The sequence below is a fragment of the Equus przewalskii genome, chromosome 5 (assembly GCF_037783145.1).
Source record: "Equus przewalskii isolate Varuska chromosome 5, EquPr2, whole genome shotgun sequence".
NCBI classification, from domain to species: domain Eukaryota; kingdom Metazoa; phylum Chordata; class Mammalia; order Perissodactyla; family Equidae; genus Equus; species Equus przewalskii.
In genome coordinates, this window is record NC_091835.1 from 8,542,359 (window position 1) to 8,561,046 (window position 18,688).

General features: G+C 45.7%; 1 protein-coding gene across 3 annotated transcripts in view; it reads right to left on the reverse strand.

The window, feature by feature from the left end:
• The window catches only part of NHEJ1 (non-homologous end joining factor 1), a 75,622-nt gene that overhangs the window by 3,905 nt on the left and 53,029 nt on the right, over window positions 1–18,688 (reverse strand). The gene's annotated exons all lie outside the window — the stretch shown is intronic.

An 18,688-nucleotide genomic window follows, 5' to 3' on the forward strand; every position in this document is an offset into this window, starting at 1 on the left:
TCCAGTTACCTTTCCCTAAGTATGGTGGTAGCTGAAAAACTCATTGATCCCCAGGAAACATACATTTCTACTCCAACTCTATCCCCATAAAGACGCTATCAGTTTTGAACTTTCACTGGAAACCACAGACAATGAATCAGGAGGCTTGAGTCCAAACTTTACTTCTGGGCAGTAATCACAACTAGGAGTTCAACCCTCTTCAGCAGCATTCCCCGAGGAACGAACGGAAACAGGGAAGGCAAACGATGAGGCCGCACACCTCCACCTCACCCCGCTCTCCTCCCTCGGTTCAGCTCTCCAAGCCCTAAGCCACCTCCTCCAGCAGAAGGCCCTCTACAGCCAGAGAGCCTGATAGTGGAGTGGCCAAAAGCTGTCTTTCTTCCTTATAGCTCATGAATCTAGCACCTCCCTTCACATTGCTCAAGAGACGTGGCCTCTCTTGGGGTCATCCATACATGGCTGGGTAGGCACTGTGCTGTTTGTACAAATGGGCTGGGCAGAATCTCGGCAGTCCAGGGTCACCTCTTCCTGCCCTTTCCATGGAACTAAACAGACTCGTAAATTTCCCAGGGCGATCTTTAGCCAGCTCATGTATTCAGTCTCAAAACGAAGGGCCAGCAATGAAAGGCCACTAAAGCCAGTGCTGTCCTGAACCTAAGTCCAAATCTAGAACGGACGGATTAGCCCACCCTCTAGCCCTCCCCTTCTCAGAGAGGTCTGGTCCTGCGGCTGCTGCCAAAGCTTATCCCACCTGAGAATCTATTCTCAGAAAAGTACTGGGAAGAGAATACTGGGACATTTGCTGCATGTTTACTATGTGCCTGACACGGTTCTAAGTATTTAAATGCATTAACCCATTTTTGTCTTATGCACTGCTGTTTCCCTGGCACCTAGAACAACCTCGCCCATTGTAGGCTCAAGACTGTTTGTGAATGACTCAACAGGGCAGGCAACAGTATAACCCCATCTTACTGATGTAGCCACAGCTAGTAAGTGGTGGAGCAGGATTAGAATCCAGACAGTGTGGCTTCGGGGCCCACTCATAGAATGATGACCCTATTTTCTTCTCTGAACAGCAGAATTTTAGTCAAAAGGCAATACAGCCTTTCCCAGGATTATAATCCTTAATCCTTCACATCACAGATCATCTGATGATATCCACATCCAGCTCAGGAACAAGGTCCCTCAGGTGACAAGAAACAGGTGAGCAGACAAAAAGGAGGCAGCAGGCCCTAACTGGAAGCCCAGGGGCTAAGAGGCCATGCCTTTACTTTATTCTAGCTTCCCCGTCATCCCTGATTCCTTGGGCATCGTGCTCAGAATATGCTAGGGAAGAGAGATGGAGAGGCCCGAGCGTGGCAAGGAGAAACGGTTAGCTCCTGGGCAGGACAATGGCAGGGGCGAGTGGGGCGGGTGGCAGAGATCAAAGGGAAAAGGCTGGAGGCAGGATGAGGAAAAGCAAACAGGAATGCTCTGCTGTAAGTAGGACTGAGCCAGGAGCAAGGTGTACCAGCCAGCAAGCGGGTCACTGCCCAGGGCGAGGAGGGAAGAAGAGACAGGTCAGTCTACTGTATAATGTGTTCGTTTGATTAACCTAGAATCAATTCTACTCAGCGAGAGAGTGACCGAGATTCTACTGTGTGCCAGGCACTGCAGGACTGGGGGAGGGGAGATGGAGGCACCCGTCCTTCCCTCCTCAGAACAAGACGAGCTAGTACAAAGACAAGTAAAGGCAGAGGCCCCGCCTCAGAGAGTTTATATTCACATTGGGAAAAGTGCAGATATATGGGTTTTTCCCCCAAGCATTATGCACCAGCAGAGTTATAAACACAGGGTGTTAGGAACCCAGAGAAGAAGAAAGGGACGAATTCTGACTGAGAATCCTGCAGAAAGCTTCGGAGGTGGTGCCATCAAGTCAAGCCATGCAAGGTTTCAGACTTTGAACATGTTGGAAGTATCTGAGGCACAAGGTGTGAAAAGGGGACGCACAGACGGGTCTCCGGGGAAATGAGACTAGAAGGTGAAATTCACACCCACCAGCTTGCAAAGGGCTTCCTTTTCTGAATTAAGGATCCGCCCGTGCGAATTTCCTCTTGTTTCACCAAGTAGCTTTCTCCACTGTACAACTGCTTGCCAAGGCTTCCTTACTGCCAACTATTATTAATACAACAACGAGGCATCAGAAGCTTCCTCTAGTTTCCCTGTTCAGGCTCTCAGCTACATTCGTGCAAACTCTTTTCGTACCTCTTCACCACTCACCACTGGTACTGTGACTTTTCAATGGTCACAAGAGCTATATTACTCTCCCATCTCCAGTTCACTAGGACTCTGGCCCTGCTCTACGGCCATATCAGAAGCTTTAGGAAAACCAAACTTACAGAAATCCTAGAGGGCGTTTCATTTCCCTTCTCGTCCCAATGCAGCCCCTACTGGTCCTAGGGCCCAAACTCCCCTCTTTGTGATAGCTTCCATCTTCATCAGGTCTAAAACTCATTCCTAGTGGTCCAGAAATTCCAAGACTCCCTCCTACTCTTGGATCCCAACAGGATCTGTTGGAGAGATCTCAACTGCCACTTCCCACTAGAACTAAGAAGTCTGATCTGTTCTCACTCCCACCCTTCACCTCCATCTCATCCCTCCTTTCCTCTGAGGCTGTTTCAGAAAAGAAACCTTTAGGGTCCCGGGTAAAGAAAAGTACTGCTTACCCTATTCAACAGGGGCCCACAGGCTGAGCATACAGATTTAATAGAAGAAAAAGGGAAATGAGCAAACTGGAGCTCCCCAGCATCAGCCGTGAGCAGGTCTTTGGTTCTGGCACCAGCCCCAGAAGCTGGCACAGCCCTCAGGCCCTGACACTGACCGGCACAATATCACACCTGCAGGGCAGGGCCCCCAAGATGCGACTTCCTAAGGGTAAGAATTTCTCTCCTCCCTCTTGAAATCTGGTAAACTCTGCCGGTACTGGATACAAACTTTCTTCCCTAGGGAGCCCGAGTCTCAGTCTAGGAAATCACAGTAATTTTCATCATTAGCTCCTCTTAGCGGGAGGAGCAGTTATACTCTTCTAAGCTCTCAAAGAGACGAATGAGAAAAATGGTTTAGGAAGGGGACTTTAATGAGAAAGACTCTTCAAGAAATAGAACCCCCCCCCCAATCCATCCATTCAACAAATATTTACTGACCACCTATGATGCTCAGGCTGATTTAGATGCTGGGGATATAGGATATTGAACAAAAGAGATAAACATCCCCTGCCCTCTTGAAGTTTGCATTCTAGAGAGGGGAGACCAACAACAAATACATAGCTAATTCAAACACACAGAACATCAGATGGTGATGGCACCATGGAGGAAAATAAATCAGCACAGTCTTTATGGGATGGGGCATGGATGCAGTGCAATTTTAAACAGAGGTCAAAGAAACCCTCACTGAGAGAGTGACATTTTAAAAAGACCTAAAGGGAAGAGAGAATGATCTGTATGGCTATCTGGGTCAAGTGACCAGATTCCCAGTTTGCCTGGGTCGGTCCCAGGTTATGCTTATTGTTGTTTTTTTAACAAAGCTCCCTTTCTCTCTTGCAAGTGTCCCAATTTGGATGATAAATTAGATGGTCACCCTACATCAGAGGAAGAACATGGGCGGTATCCACATGTATCTGTGTGTTGATTTGAAATCGTGAGATAGCATTAGCTTTTATTCTGTAAGATGGGAAGCCACTAGAGCTCATAAACAGAAGAGCGAAAAGATCTGATTTACAGTGTAAAGGGATCTCTCTGAGTGCAGAGGGACAAGAGAAGTGGGCAGATCAGCTAGCAGGCTGTCACAATAACCAGGCGGGAGATGATGCTACTTGGACCAGGGTGATAGCAGTGGAGGTGGTGAGAGTGATCAGATTCTGGATCTATTTGAAGGTATGGCCAACAGGATTTGCTGATGGATTGGGTGGAGGACGTGAGAGGAGTCAAGGATAACACCACTGTAGGGCATAAGGCAGATGCTACAGAGGGATGAGCCATTAACCTCAAATAAAATCCCTTAATCAAAGATAACTTGAGATGGCCTGGGGGCCCGCAACGTAGACCCAGTTTTGACAGTCAGGGTGAGAGTCAGAAGGAAGGGTGAACACACTGCCCAAGGGAAGTATCAAGGTTTAAAAGGAGAAAGCGGAAAGTGGCTTCTCACTCAAAGAGGAGGAAGCAAGACTATCCAGGAATAAGGAAAAAAAACTCCTAGAAAAAAAAAAAAAGAACTAGAAACAAGCTTTAAGTTCTGTCTGTAGAGTCTTGAAGACTTGAATTTGTACCTGAGGTCTCCTATTTGTTGCTGTGACACTTTGGGCAAGTTATTATACTTAATCAATGTCTTATTTTGAGAGAGACAGAGATGGGGTGGAAAGATGGGCGGAGGGACTGAAACTAACAACACCTCAAAAAAGGATTAAATGAGAGAGTACAACAAGTACCCAAGAAATGTCTGTCCCTCCCCTTTTTGAGACACACTGAGACTTTTCTTGCCTGGCCCCAGTCCAGTGCCAAGGAGGCCCACGAAATGCCCTAATGCTGTTGTGCGCAGAGAGGCCAGGGTCTGACCCAATGATTAACCTTTCCCCACTGCATCCCGAAGCACACGACCTTCTGAAAATTCAGTGACTAATCAAAGCCCAGACAGAGCAGAGATACAGTCACGGAAATCCTAGCCGTAACCTGTAGGCAGGTCACTGTCCACCATCGCCATATAAGCCCCTCCTCAGACTCTGGGAAGGACTAAGGCCACGTGGCTTTTGTATCAGAAGGTCCTGGCTTCAGTCCTGGCTTTGCCAGTTAGCAGCTATGTTACTAACCTCTTTCAGTGCTGCTCCCTCACCAGGAAAATGAGACCAATACCCACTTTTGTGAGACTGACAGAAGGATTACATGAGGTAAGATTTGTAAAGGTTGACTCCTGCTCAGTATATATTATGTCCCCTTATTTCCTCAAAGCTGCTCTTGTGGCTTCTCAATTTCTCCCTCACTCTCCCAATGTTCAGGACCCACCCAAGAGGCCAAGGTTTCATTTTCCCTCGCCTCACCCTTTTTGGGGGGTGGATATAATAGTGGAGCGTCAAGCTAAAAAGCACACAAAGCACTAACAGCTGGCTCCTCAAAAAGTTTTAGCAAAAGTATTCCTCGGAGCCCAACTGGTCCAACGCTTCACCCAGGCACCCTTTCCCACCACCATTTCCTGCTCCCTAATGTGGCTTGTGCAAGAGGCTCTGCTGTGCCATTTCCATTTTAAAACAATATATGCTCAATAAAGGCTCTGTGGAAAGGAGAGAAACATAATCTACAGATAGGCATGTCATCCAAATGGTTAACAGCAAACGGTTCTTGATGGGATTAATCTCACAGTTTCTTCAGAATCTGAGAGAAGAAATGTGACTAAGACAGAGAAAAGAGATATGGTGGTGGCGTCCAGGTTTTAAAAAGACAACCAGCTCACCCTCCCTTCTCCCACTTCAGATCTTTCCACAGCGGCTCACTTGGATGAGCTGTTTCTGAGTGTCAGGCAAGATCCAAGCCCGAGGGGTCCCTCTGTTTTGTCCTGCACAGAAGACTCCTCTGCGTTCCCTCAGTTCACTGATCACAAACCTTGGTGATTGGGGAGAGAACACAGTAGCCCAAGTACACGAGGCACGCTGCCCTTGAAGATCCCATGTGCAGTAGACGAGACAGCTCACGCTGCTCCCGTGTTTGGTCTGGTTTAGCTTTGTTTGGGTCTGTGCCGCACAAAGCCCCCAACCATTCCGCCCTGCCACTGCTGACCTCACCGCGCCCTCCCGTCAGCCTCTGGCCCCCGAGTACCCACCCACCAGCGCTGCACTCTGCTAAAGGAAAAACACCGAGAAGCCCGAACTTAATCTTGTCTGGGACCTTGCAAATTAATTACAGTCCGTCTTGTCCTTCCTCCCTTTTAAAAACAAGGTGGGAGAATGGATGCATGCATACATCCGTACTCTCAAGCATGCAAGGATGCAATCTAGTCAAATCACCAAATCCCCTTCTTTGTGGCTGCCCTTCAAAATGGGATAATTTGGCTGCCTCACTCTCTCTCATGGTGCTGGAAATACTCTGGAGATAAGATAGGTACAGAGTTCCAAACAGTTCAAGATAAAGTCCAGTTCTACTTAGATTATTCAGATTTTTCGGGGTTTGCTTGAGGCCTAACCAGCTCCCTGAACTGCATTGTCAGAAGAGAAGGGAGACGGGAAGAAAGACTATAAAGAGAGGTCCAAATAGAAGGCTTGAATAATATTAGTAAGATTAACATTTTGGAATGCTTTCGAGGTGTACTAGGCTAAGCATGTTAATGTGTTATCTCAATTAATCTCCATCAGCTACGCACTAAAATCATTCTCATTCTGTACATGAGAAAACAAAGGCTCTGAGAGGTTAAGGAACTTGACCAAGGCCCCAGCTAGAAAGTAGCAGAAGCAGGAAGGAAGAGACCCAGGGAGCCAAACTCCAGAACACACCCTTGCACCTCCTCAGTGTAACGCCTCCCAGAATTGCCCGGTGAGATATCCATTTCTCCCTCCCACCCCCACAGCCCCCTCCCCAGACAGAGGCTGGGTCCCTCTTATGAGGTCTAGTCGTACTAAAAGCTAGCTCTCACCTCCTTTCTTAAATCTCCAAATAGCCCAAGAGGCTGATAGAGGGAAAAGACAAAATTCCCTCCACAGAAGGAAAGCCTTACTTAACGCCTTGAGCATCTTCCAATGGGACTGGGAAATCAAAAAAGTGATTCTCTGCTATGGGGAGGCTCTAGACTCTAAATCTCCTTTTAAAATAAGTACAGCCCCTCAAAGTCATAGCAGGAAGGCCCCTCAGCTCTGCCCCAAAAGAAAAATAATGGGAAAGGGAGTGGAAGTGAAGGTGGGGGCAGGGGCCTCTGCTCTCATAAGAGCCCTTTGTGGTGGCTGCCTCTGAAAGGAGGTTTTGCTAGACAAGGTGGAACTTCTCAAGGTGACAAGCAAATGGTACAGCCTAAGCTGTGACCCTTTGCTCGCTTCATAACCACCCCCTCCCCTTTGGAGGGCCAGAGCCTAAACTGCCCCTGAAGCCCCACCCAGCCCCAGTACAAACCGTGGCTTTCTAGTCTGGGGAGCGACTAACAAGCAGCCAACGGGCTGGGGGGACGAAAGTGGTTTCCTGGGGGGGACGAATCCTCAGAGCCCCTCAGAAAGTGCAGTAGCAACTCTCATTCCTTCTTTTCTCTGCTCCCTCTCCTTCTCCAAGGAGAACAAGCAGCTCCTGTGGGCTCCAGCTCAGGGAGGGGCTCCGACCAGCCGATCAGGGAGACAACCAGTCTGAAGGACAGTTTAGCACGTGCCTCAAATCCGGCCATCTCACCATCCTTTTCCAAATGGAAATGAAACAACGTGGTAGAAATCAGGAAGAAAAAAGCATCAGGTTTAATAGCAAAAAGAAAATCAGAGCTCTAAGGCAGGCATCCTGCTCCAGGCGCCCTCCATCCCTGCCCTGTGCCACGAGCAGTACGCGGGAGCGCATACTTGATTTTTTCCCGTTTTAGCGGAGAAGAGAGGACAGTCAGCTGGGTCTGCAGGGCAGAGGTGATTTAGAGGACCCGGCAGTATTCTCTGTAGGACCTCTACCACCAAAGGGATTCCCTTTCACTCCAGATTACACGCTTGACAGCTGGGAACACAGTCTGTGGCGGCTGTGATCTCATGGGCTCCCTGCCCCCACCCCGCCTGCTGCCTGCTCCCTATAGGGTGACACAGGGTCCTCTCCACCCCACAAAGTCTTACTCTGTAGGGTGATGCCCCACCTCCCCCCAACACACACTCGCACTCGCACACATATACACACACACGCACGCGCGCACACACACACCCCCTTGTGATAGGGGCCTCATCTTCATGACTTTAGGTAGGTAAAGATTTCTTAATAGGACACAAATCATAAAAGAAAAGACTGATATATTGGACTACATTAAAATTAGGAACACCCACTCACTAAAAGACAATTAAGAGAGCAAAAAAGCAAGCTATAGAGTGGGAGAAAGTATTTGCAATTTACATAACCAACAAAGGACTTGTTTCCAAAATATGTGAAGAACTCTTAAAATTCAATAAGAAAAAGACAAATAACCCAAGAGAAAACTGACAAAAGGCTTGGTCATATCTAAATAACCAATAATTACATGAAAATGTACAAAACCTCATTAGTCATTAGGGAAGTTCAAACCACAACAGGATACCACTACATATTCTGTATAAGGGCTAAAAGGAAAAAGGTAGACAACACAAGTGTTGACAAGGATGTGGTATAACCAGAACTTGCACATACTGCTTCTGTGAGTATAGTGACATGGTCACTCTGGAAAACTGTTTGGCAGTATCTACTAAGTCTAAACATATGCGTAACTCTGAAACGACCATTCCACTCGTGTGTATATATCCAACATAAAAGCATGGATCAATCGTGGTACCGTCTTACGATGAAGTCTTATACAGAAATGAAAATTAGCAAAGTACTGCTACACACAACGACATGGATAAATTTCATGAACACTTTGTTGAGTGACAGAAGTCAGACACAAAAGAATGTATACCACATGGTTCCATTTACATGAAGTTCAAAACAGGCAAAATTAATCTGTCACATTAGAAGTCAGGATAGTGGTTACCCTTTGGAGGGGGTAGGTACTGAGTACAGGGAATTTTCCAGTTCTCGATTTGGGTACTGATTACACAGCTATGTTCATTTTGTAATAATTCTTCAAGTTGTATGCTTATGTTTCAATAATGCTTCAAGTTGTATGGCACTTTTTGGTACGCAACTTATACTTTGCTTTAAAAAGTTTACTAATAAAAGATAAACCACTATGAAAAACAATTTGGCAGTTCTTCAAAAAGTTAAATATAGAGTTACTATAGGACCCAGCAATTGCGTTCCTAGTTTTACGTCCAAGAGAATTGAAAATACATGTCATACAAACACTTCCACAGGAATGTTCAAGCAGCATTATTTATAATAACTCAAAAGTAGAAATAACCCAACTGTCTATCAACTGATCAACAGATAAACAAAATGTGGTATATCCATATAATGGCATATTAATCTGCCATAAAAAGGAATGAAGTACTGAATCTTGCTTCAGCAGATGAACCCTGAAAACAATGTTATGTGAAAGAAGCTAGACACAAAAGACCACATCCTGTATGATTCCATTTCTATGAAATACTCAGAACAGGCAAATCCACACAGAGACAGAAAGTAGATTAGTGATTCCCAACAGCTGGGGGAAGGAGGGAACGGAGAATGACTAAATGGGTCCAGGCTTTCTTTTTGAGGTGATGAAAAGGTTCTGGAATTAGATGGTAGTTACGGTTGCACAGCCTTGTGAATATTATAAAACCACTGAACTGTACTCTTTTTAGTAAATGTTATGATATGCGGATTTTATCTAAATTTTTTAAAAGGATAAGAAAGTCTCTACTACCCCACTCTCCTCTGCCTGTTCTCCACTCAGTTCCCTCTTTAGGAACAGACTCTCAGCTCCTAACAGGTCTGGACAACCTTTAATGGACTTGAACACAGTCAGTGGAGCAGATTCCTGGGTGACTGGGTGACTGGAGTTAGCAGAGAATGGGGACAGAGCACGGCATCTGGAGTCACATGGGCCCAGCTCTGAAAATAAGTCCACCACTTACATATTCATTTTATGATCTTGGCCAAGTGACTTACTCTCTCCGAACCTCGATCTTCTCTCTATAAAATGAGTAAACTAATCCCTATCAGCGAAGGTTCTTGTGAGGATTGTTAAATGAGATAATGTATATAACATATTAATTCCATGCCCTTGAGAGTTCCGGGCAATCTCAGCCACGTGAAGCAACCAGAAGAAGCACTTCAATTCGGCAAAGTAGCGTGGGCTCTGGATTTGAATTGCTTCCACTCAAATCCCAAGTCCATTACTTTATCTTCCTAAGCCTTAGTTTCTGTAATTGTATAACGGGAATAATAATAATACCTGCATTATAGAGTTATTATGAGGATTAAATGAGATAATGCATGTGACATGCTCACTACACTGCCAGGCACATAGAAAGCACTCAATAAATATTAACTGCTATTATTAATTCAATCATGAAACAACACCGTTGAGTATGTCAGAGAGCGTGCTGTGTGCTAAGGATAAGACAGCGTTCACTGCCTTCAAGGAGCTCGTAGTCTGGTTGGGGAGTCAGACACAGAAACAAATCATTGTTCTTCAGGGCCAGGCGCACACTGGAGCCTTTCAGTTCCGTCAGCGACACCAGGTCTAAGGCATTATAAAACAAAGCTGGATATGGAAGGAATGGCGTGGGGTGGGGGTAGTGGTGACCAGACTAGCTATGAATCAACAGTAGACCCTTCTTTTTTCGACAAATCGCCTACAAGAGTCTAGATAACAGGCATGCAGACTTCCACCTCAGCATTACGGCTAATGGCAGGGGCTTATGGGCATCTCCTCTCTCTCCCCCTACTTTTCAAGCAGCTGGTAACTCCTTATCTTTCAGATCTCGGTTTAAATGTCACTTCTTCTGCCCTCCATGACCATATCACCTAAAGTATTTGCTCTTAGAGCACTGTTCTTTTTCCTCAAAACAATTATAACAATTTTCAATTATTTATTTGTGTACTTGTTTCCTGTCTCCCCCACTAGGCTGTGAGCTCCTGGAGTTCAGGGTCATTCAGCACATATTTCCTGAGTATCTGCTGTGTGCCAGGCTCTGAAGCATGTGCTGGGAATTCAGCTTGGGGTTCAGATATGGCCACTGCCCTCATGGAGCCTACAGTCTCTATTTGCTGCAGAGCTTTGGGATGGAAGTTTATCCCAATCCTGGCTGAGGACTCTCTTCTGACCAGCCCAGGAAGATATGAGCCCTTGGCTGCCAACCTCTCACTGAGTCCAAAAAGAAGGAGGCTGGAACTCTGGGGACTTCTTGGTTTTCCCTTTTGCAGTCCTAGATTCCCATGCCCACGGCCCAGTAGCGTTGAAGCTAGGGCAAACAGCACAAGCTCAGGGCCATTTCTGCAAATCCTTTCCTTCTAACGTGGTTCCTAACAGCATTCTAAGAGCAAGAACGGTTGGTATTGGGCAAGGGTATACTGGCTTGGATAGGGGATGGGGTGAGAGGTGGGGATAGGGAGGCAAGAGTCTCCCTAAGCCCCACAGAGAAGGAACAGCTACCCCTGGAGTGCTGAGCCCTCAGCACCTTTCAATTCAGTGCGCTGAGATTCTCAGATGACGGCTCCCCATAGTTTGAGCTTCTCTGCCATTGAGCTGGACCTTATCCCAAAGGCTGCTTCCTGCTAAAGCCAGCCTGAGGTCTAGGGATACTGAATTAGACTCCAGTAAATATACTCTACTGCAGCTCTCCGGGACAGGCCAAGAGAAAACAGTCCTGTTTTCCAGGACTGGGAGATAATACAAGTCAAAGGATTATCCTCAAAGCTGCTTCGAGTTCTTTATTAAATGAACAAGGGTGTGTATGTGTGCATGTTTACACACACATACATATGGAATAAATCTTTGCTTCATAGCAGGAGATAATGTCCCAAAAGCAGAATCAAGACAAAAGTCTCAAGACACATAAACAAATACATTTATTCATTCAAGAATCACTTACTTGGCACATTCTCTGAGCCAGATTGTTCTAGGTCCAAAGAAATAAATGAATGATTGCAGGTTCGGCAAAATATGTTCAGTTCTACGGCACAGGCCTAAGCATAGCCTGCTTTGAGAGAGCAGCAGGAAGGAGGCAGGAGCTTTCATCCTCGGCTGCGCTTTCCTAGCCCCGCGCCCAAACTCCCTGCCCTTATCTGCACTGGAGGCAAACAAGCCACACCACGGGTGGGTCTGGAGGGTCGGGCTGGGGTAAAGGTGTGTCCATTACATCAGAACAGCACATTGAGTTGAAAACAGGAGGGAAATCCACAGGAACCAGCCAATTAAGAGCCCCCAGCCCAAACCAGCGCTGCCAGATCCATCAGAATTAATGATGCGACTGTAGGAAAGCTGAAGAAACAGTGTCACGTGGGGGATGAGGTTGGTTTTGCAGGGAAATCTGTGTGAGACTGTCCAAGGAAAGTGAGATTCTCTGGAAATCTCTGCACTCAAATTCCTAAGTCAGCCCCAGGTTAGAAGAACGCACGTCCTCAGTGTTAATCTCCTTCACCCCTCTTTGAGCAGGTGGTAAATTTCATGTTGTTCTCCTGGTGTAGGGACTTTGCACTGCCTAGATGAATACATTGACCCATCCATGACACGTTGAACAGGAACAACCTATAATTCGGAGAAAATGAGTATGGAAAGAGTGGCTCTACCAGGATCCATGATCCGGGAGATGGGGGAGGGAAAACACTGTTTTCATTCAACATCAAAACGTTGCTATTATTCCAATCACTAACTGTGTTTTCTTACCATACTAACATGATGCTACTTAGCACCATCAGTAGGGCTCCTTTTGGATTCATATTGCCCTATCCACACTCTACTGCCTGGTTCCTCTGATGATCAATAGCACATATTTTCCAAATGGATGGTACAACGTGACTGTGGAAGAAAACCGTTCTCTGTATCAAAGACAAATGGCTACAAGGTAAATTAAGGTGGCCAGCTCCAATAAGCTCCCTTCTTTGGAAGTACGTCCTATTCACCCACAGGCCCCCTTGAAAGAGCAGGACGAGGGGATCCTGTGACCCTGATCCCCTGGACCCAGCTAATTAGACCAAGGATGGACACCTGACCCAGGAGAACTCAATCTCTAGACCAATCAGATTCTCTCCATCAGCTATGTGACCCCAAAGCCAGAGAGTGTGGATTCTTAGCTTTTTCTGTGTGCCATGGACTCCTCTGCAGTCTGGTGAAGGCTGGGAATCCTTCTTAAATGCATAAAATAAAATATATAAGATTACAAAGGAAACCAATTAATTAAAATGCCATTCAAATGTTAAAAATCCCAAATGTGTAACATAATATATATCTGCTTCTTTATTACCATGTTAAATTACGAGAGCTAATAGTGGGTTTAAAAATAACCGTAATTTCAAATAGTGATGAGCATAAACTATATTTCATGATATCTGCAGCAACTATAAAATGTTATGAAAAATCTGATTTCTGTTGATGACAAAGTCACAGAAGCTGCTAATGCCATGGTGGCTTTTGCTTACATTTATAATAGAAGGAAATCCTAAATTTCAGTTATGGGTTAATGAAAATAAAAATGCAATTTTTACCCCATCCAATTCATGAAATCTTGAATTCTAAGCATGGGTTCTCAAGGGATCCGTGGACCCCAGGGTAAAAAACCCTCCTGAAAAGACTCTCATTGGATAACAGTGGATGCTTAGTTAGAAAGGCCACATAGAGCCAGTCAGAGGTAGCGACAAGGCGAGCCAAAGCCACGTGTCAGTCAATAGTCTGTAGAAGCAGAAACAAACTAGCCAGCTGGTTGGCTGTGAGGGGCAGCCATGAGCGAGCTTGAGATCCCAGAGAAAGAAGCTACCTTTCTAGTTCCTGGGAGGCTGGTGAGGCATCCTGAAATTAGGTCCTGAGAGAGCTCCCTATGCCTTTTCAGTAAAGTTCCTTAAGGCAATTGAGGGGATTTTCTTCCTCACAATTAATTGCATAATAATTGCATGAGTTAACACTTTACACAAATGAGCTGACTGAGACCTGTGTATAACAGACTGTGTATATTTGTGTACATTAACATCCTACCGGATTATACATTCCCTGCCAGTTCGGAGTGTGTACAACCTTAATTCTGTAGAGCCCACAGCTGCTGGGATCCGCCGTAGAAGATACGAATAATGTCAAATGCCTCAGGGAGGAGGGGAAGCTGCGTCTCCTCTGCCCAGGTGGCTAAACGAGGCCGCAAACCTGGGCAGTTTATCTCTACACAGTGGGCTTGCAGGAGCCAGACGACGTGGAGCAGGATGACAAATCAATGAAGAAGTCGTGGGACGATCTGAATCATCGTAGATCTTTAGGTTTAAGGAGGGCAAGGGCCAGAGGGAGACATAAATGGCAGAAGAAGAAACCAAAGCTGTCCGAGGTCCTCTTGGAAAACGTGTCTTAAATAGATATTCTACTTTATTGAGGGGAAGAAAACTGAGGACGATAAACTGTGTCCTGAACAGCTTTGCTGTTAGAAATAACACCGACAGTCAACGCCTAGACTCCCACCAGACAGGCGTAGGCCTGGGGCCACTTCTGTGGAGAAGGGAACAGAATGACCCCCGGGGCTCCCCAGCTGCTCTTCCCACGGTTTTTAATCCCACGGAGCCAAGAGGAAAGAAGTGCAGGACAGCGGCTGAATGCCATTCAACTGTTTAAAGATGCAGTGAGAAGTGGGGACACGGGGTTTGTTTTACTATGCTTTACACTTTATACATGTCATATTTTCTTTTGTATGTATTAAATATTTTATAGTCAAAACATTTTAAAAGACATAGCGAAAACCAAATCAAATCAAATATCCGAACGAAAAAGTGAAAATTATTTAATACAATATCCACAGTGACTGCCACAGTCCAAGCACAGCAAGCCCACTGAGGGACATGCTCTCCAGACCCTGTACCAGTGCCTGGCCCCCCGGACTCTGAGTTTAAAGAAGGGTAAGGATTCCAGGGAGTCTGAGGTTCTAGAAAAAATTCTGGATGCGAAGTCACTTTCCAGAAAGGCAAGAAGGTCTGAATTATGTGCCACCAGTTGAACTCAAAATCCTCATTCACAACAGGGCCCTGCCTAACCCATGGCTGGGATAGCGATGGAGGGATGTGACTTAAAATTGTCCAGTGATGACTCTAAAACCAAGTGCCTATGGGAAATTAAACAGACCTAATGAGGCATGAAAGAGATACCAGAAAAAGACAGAGTAGAGGGAGAAAAAAGAGGAGGCTAAAAGGCACACCTCAAGTCAGATCTCAACACAGGAGGGTGGTCGCCTTCTGGGGAGGTGAGTGGGTGGGAGGAGAAGGGGGCCGGAGAAAGACAGAGGTGTGAATCTGGAGAGGAGTGGAGACAGGCCTGATTAGGAGGAAATTTTCCTAAATGGATATGATCAGGCTTGAGGCTAAAAGCTCCATTCTGAGACTTCTAGTGCCCTGGCCCAGATTTCTGCACTCTTATCCTCTCTCCTGGCGATAGCCAGGTTCTCTGAAACGTCCAGATCATTTCTAGCTGTGGCACATCTCACATTCTTTTGGATCTAGGTTTCACTGAGGAGGAGAGAAGGCCCTGGTCACCTAATTTAGTTTCCGCACTGGTACAATCCCTAGGTCCTTGCAGGAAGCCATAACCCTGTGGGTTTAAGATTCCCACTGAGTTTGCTATACCCTCAGGCTCACTTAGGAGGCAAGGGCAGCAGCTCTGACACCAGGCTGACCCTCGGGAAGGAAGAGCTTCTCCAGGGTTCATCTCCAGGTGAGGGGATGAAGGAAGGACCACATCCAGGCTCTGGTTACAGGGCATCTGAACACCTGCTGATAATAAAACATCATCTGTCAAGGCTTTGGCCCTCCAATCCACAAAACAGAGGAAGAGGGGGAGAGGAATTTTATTCCCACCCCAGGGAATAGCAAGCCCCTCACACACACTCCACCCCAGAGGCCACTAGCCAGAAAAGGGCACCTAAGGCAGGATCTAAGAAAAAGACTGACCAAGGGATGTCAAGGGCTGTATCGGTCCCTTCCTAGAAAGGGAAGGTGGGCCGTGGATATGGGAGAAAGGCTAAGGAAACCCTTGGCCACATCAGCTTTCTTCCTTTCCCACTTCCATTGAGTCTAACCACCGGGGCAGCTTTTGTATGATCTGTGGGAGAATAAAGCAGAGAAGGGAAAGGAATAAAATAATTGATAAAAAGAGACCATGCAGTGAGTAGATTTCCAGCCCGAGAGGCCAGCTCTCCAGGTTGTGAGGAGTGTCTCTTTCACTGAGAGTCCTGGCTGTTCAAAGACCTCACGACCCGCTCTTAGCATGTGTTTCTAGCCAATATAATACCACGCTTTACATCTAATGGTCACTTACTAGCTGTCCCCTGCCCACCTCATCCTCCATACAATCTCTTTAGCCTCTGTCCATTCCTTGTGCCCAGGCCTGACCTGGGTCAAGAAGAGCCTTACCACAATGATGAGAGCCAACAGAGAATGAGGACAGCATCATTGATAGAAAGGATCAGTTTCTCGATCAAATTCTTAACAGCCTGGGATCTAGTTAAGAGAGGAAGAATATGGGCACTGCTATGAATGCAAGCAGTGAGGTACCATCACCACAAGAACTAGGAAGAGCTAAGGGGCAGGTTTCAAGGTAGACAGGAAGTAAGAAACATTTTCACTGAGGTCAATGAGGAGTGCTGAAGGCAGAAAACCAGATAAAAGCTGGGGGAAGCAGTGAATGTATCAATTAGACTACATCTGGGTTGGGTCTACGAAGAGAAGCTTTGAAAAATTGGCAAAAAGTAAGAGGGTCAACAAACCAAAACTTAAATTTGGGGGGAGAGTTAGAGACTCCCATGTTCTGCCTCATCCAGAAATATTTCCTAACACTGGATGCCGAAGCCCAGAAATCTAGGACGCAAACTGAGAGCGGGACGCTTGGAGAAGAAGGAAGCATGGAGTTCTAAGATTTCCTTCTTTCTAAATAATTCAGGGCAGGAGGAAAGTGAGAGGATCTACTTCTTGCTGTTTACGTCTTTTTTTAAACTCTTTGAATTTTTTATTGCATAAAGTTGGTAGAATTTTGCAAGACTAGTCCCCCAGGGGGAGAATACCTGAGGAAGCAGAAGAGCTGGCAATGAGCTTGGAGAGAGTCTGTAAATATAAGGTGTGTAGAGAGAGATGAAATTACTACTTGTTGGATTCAACTTGTCTACAATCTGTGCTCCATGGTCATGCCTAAAACTAAATGAATATTAATTCAATGGATATTTTTTGAGGGCCTACTATGCTCCAGGTATTGCTCTTGGCTATTGGGACACAAAAGTGAACAAATCATTCAAAAATTCCTGCCCTTGTGGCACTTACATTTTACTGGTGAAAGACCACCAATATTAAATAGCATGTTAGAGGATGCTAAGTGTTATGGAAAGAAAAGAAAAGGAGCAGTAGTAGGGTAAGGGGTTGGGAGTGTAGGCATGGAGGGGTGGATTGAAATTTTAAACAGGGTGGTCAAGGTAGGCTTTGATGAAATGACATTTGAGCAAAAATTTGAAGGACCTGAGAGATTCAGCTCATGGATATCTGAGGGGCAAGAGTTAGAAATAGAGGGAATAGTTAGTGTAAAGGCCTAAGGTGGGATGTACCCAGTGTATTAAAAGAATAATAAGATAATCAGAGTGTCTAGAGTGAATAAGGGAGAGAGAGATTGTAGGAGATGAGGTCTGAGAGGTTATGGGGGTCAGATAACACAGGGCCTTGTAAGCCATTGTGAGGACTGCTTTTACTTGAAGTGACATGGGAATCCATTCAAGGTTTTGAGCAAAGAAGTGGCATCAACTGACTTAGAACTTTAAATGATCACTCCAGCTTCCCAGGTGAGAAGAGACTGTAGGAGAGCAAGGGTGGAAGGACGGAGACCAGTTAGAAGACCACTGCAGGCATCCAAGCAAGAAGCGACAGTGGCTCTGATCAAGGTGGCAGAAGCAGTGGCAGGGTCTGTATTTATTTTGAAAGAGGAGCCAAAGAGAATTTCCTGATGGACTGGATGTGAGGTATGAGAGAAAGATAAGAGTCAAACATGGCTCTAAGTTTATTAACCCGAGCAAGTAGAAGGATGGAGTTGCCACCGACTGAGAAGAAGGTTATAGGAGGAGCATGCTTGGCAGATGTGTGTTGGGGAGGGGGCAAAAATCAGCTCAATTTGAATATATTGTTTGAGATGTCTATTAGACTTTCAAGTGGAAATGTTGAACAAGCAGTTGGAAAGATAAGTCTGGGGTTTGGGAAGATGTGGGCTGGAGATATAGGCACAAAGATGGTATTTAAAGCCATGAGATTGAATGCAATCACCAACACAGTGAATGCAGTAGAGAACGGAAGACGACCAAGGACTGAGCCTGGAGGTAGCGCAGAAGAGAAGGAATCAGCAAAGGAGATGGTGAAGAAGTCACCAAGAAACAGAAAAGAAAGCCAGGAAAGTGCACAGCTCTGGAAGCCAAATGAAGAAAGTGTGTCAAGGACTGAGAAACCAACTGTATCAAAGGCTGCTTGTAGACCAAGTAAGACGAAAACCAAGAAAGAACTATTGGTTTTTCCAATGAGAAAGTCAGTCGTGACCTTTCCAAGAGTGATGGGAGTCAACACCCCACTGACGTGGTTTTAAGAGAGAACTGGAAGAGAGAAATTGAACACAATGAAAATAGACAACTCTTGAAGGGAGTTTTGCAGCAAAGGGGGCAAAGAAGTAGGGTCATAACTAGTGGGCAAAATAGGATATCAAGAGGAGGATTTTTAAGATAAGGAAAATAATAGCACATCTATATGCTAATACAATAAATCTGTAGAAAGCAAAAAGTTAGAGAGCGAGGAGAATTACTGGAGCAATTTCCATGATAGGTGACGTGGAATCTAACGCACCAATGGAGGGACTGTGTTTAGACAGGCAGACAGCTAATTTACCTATGCAAACAGGTAGA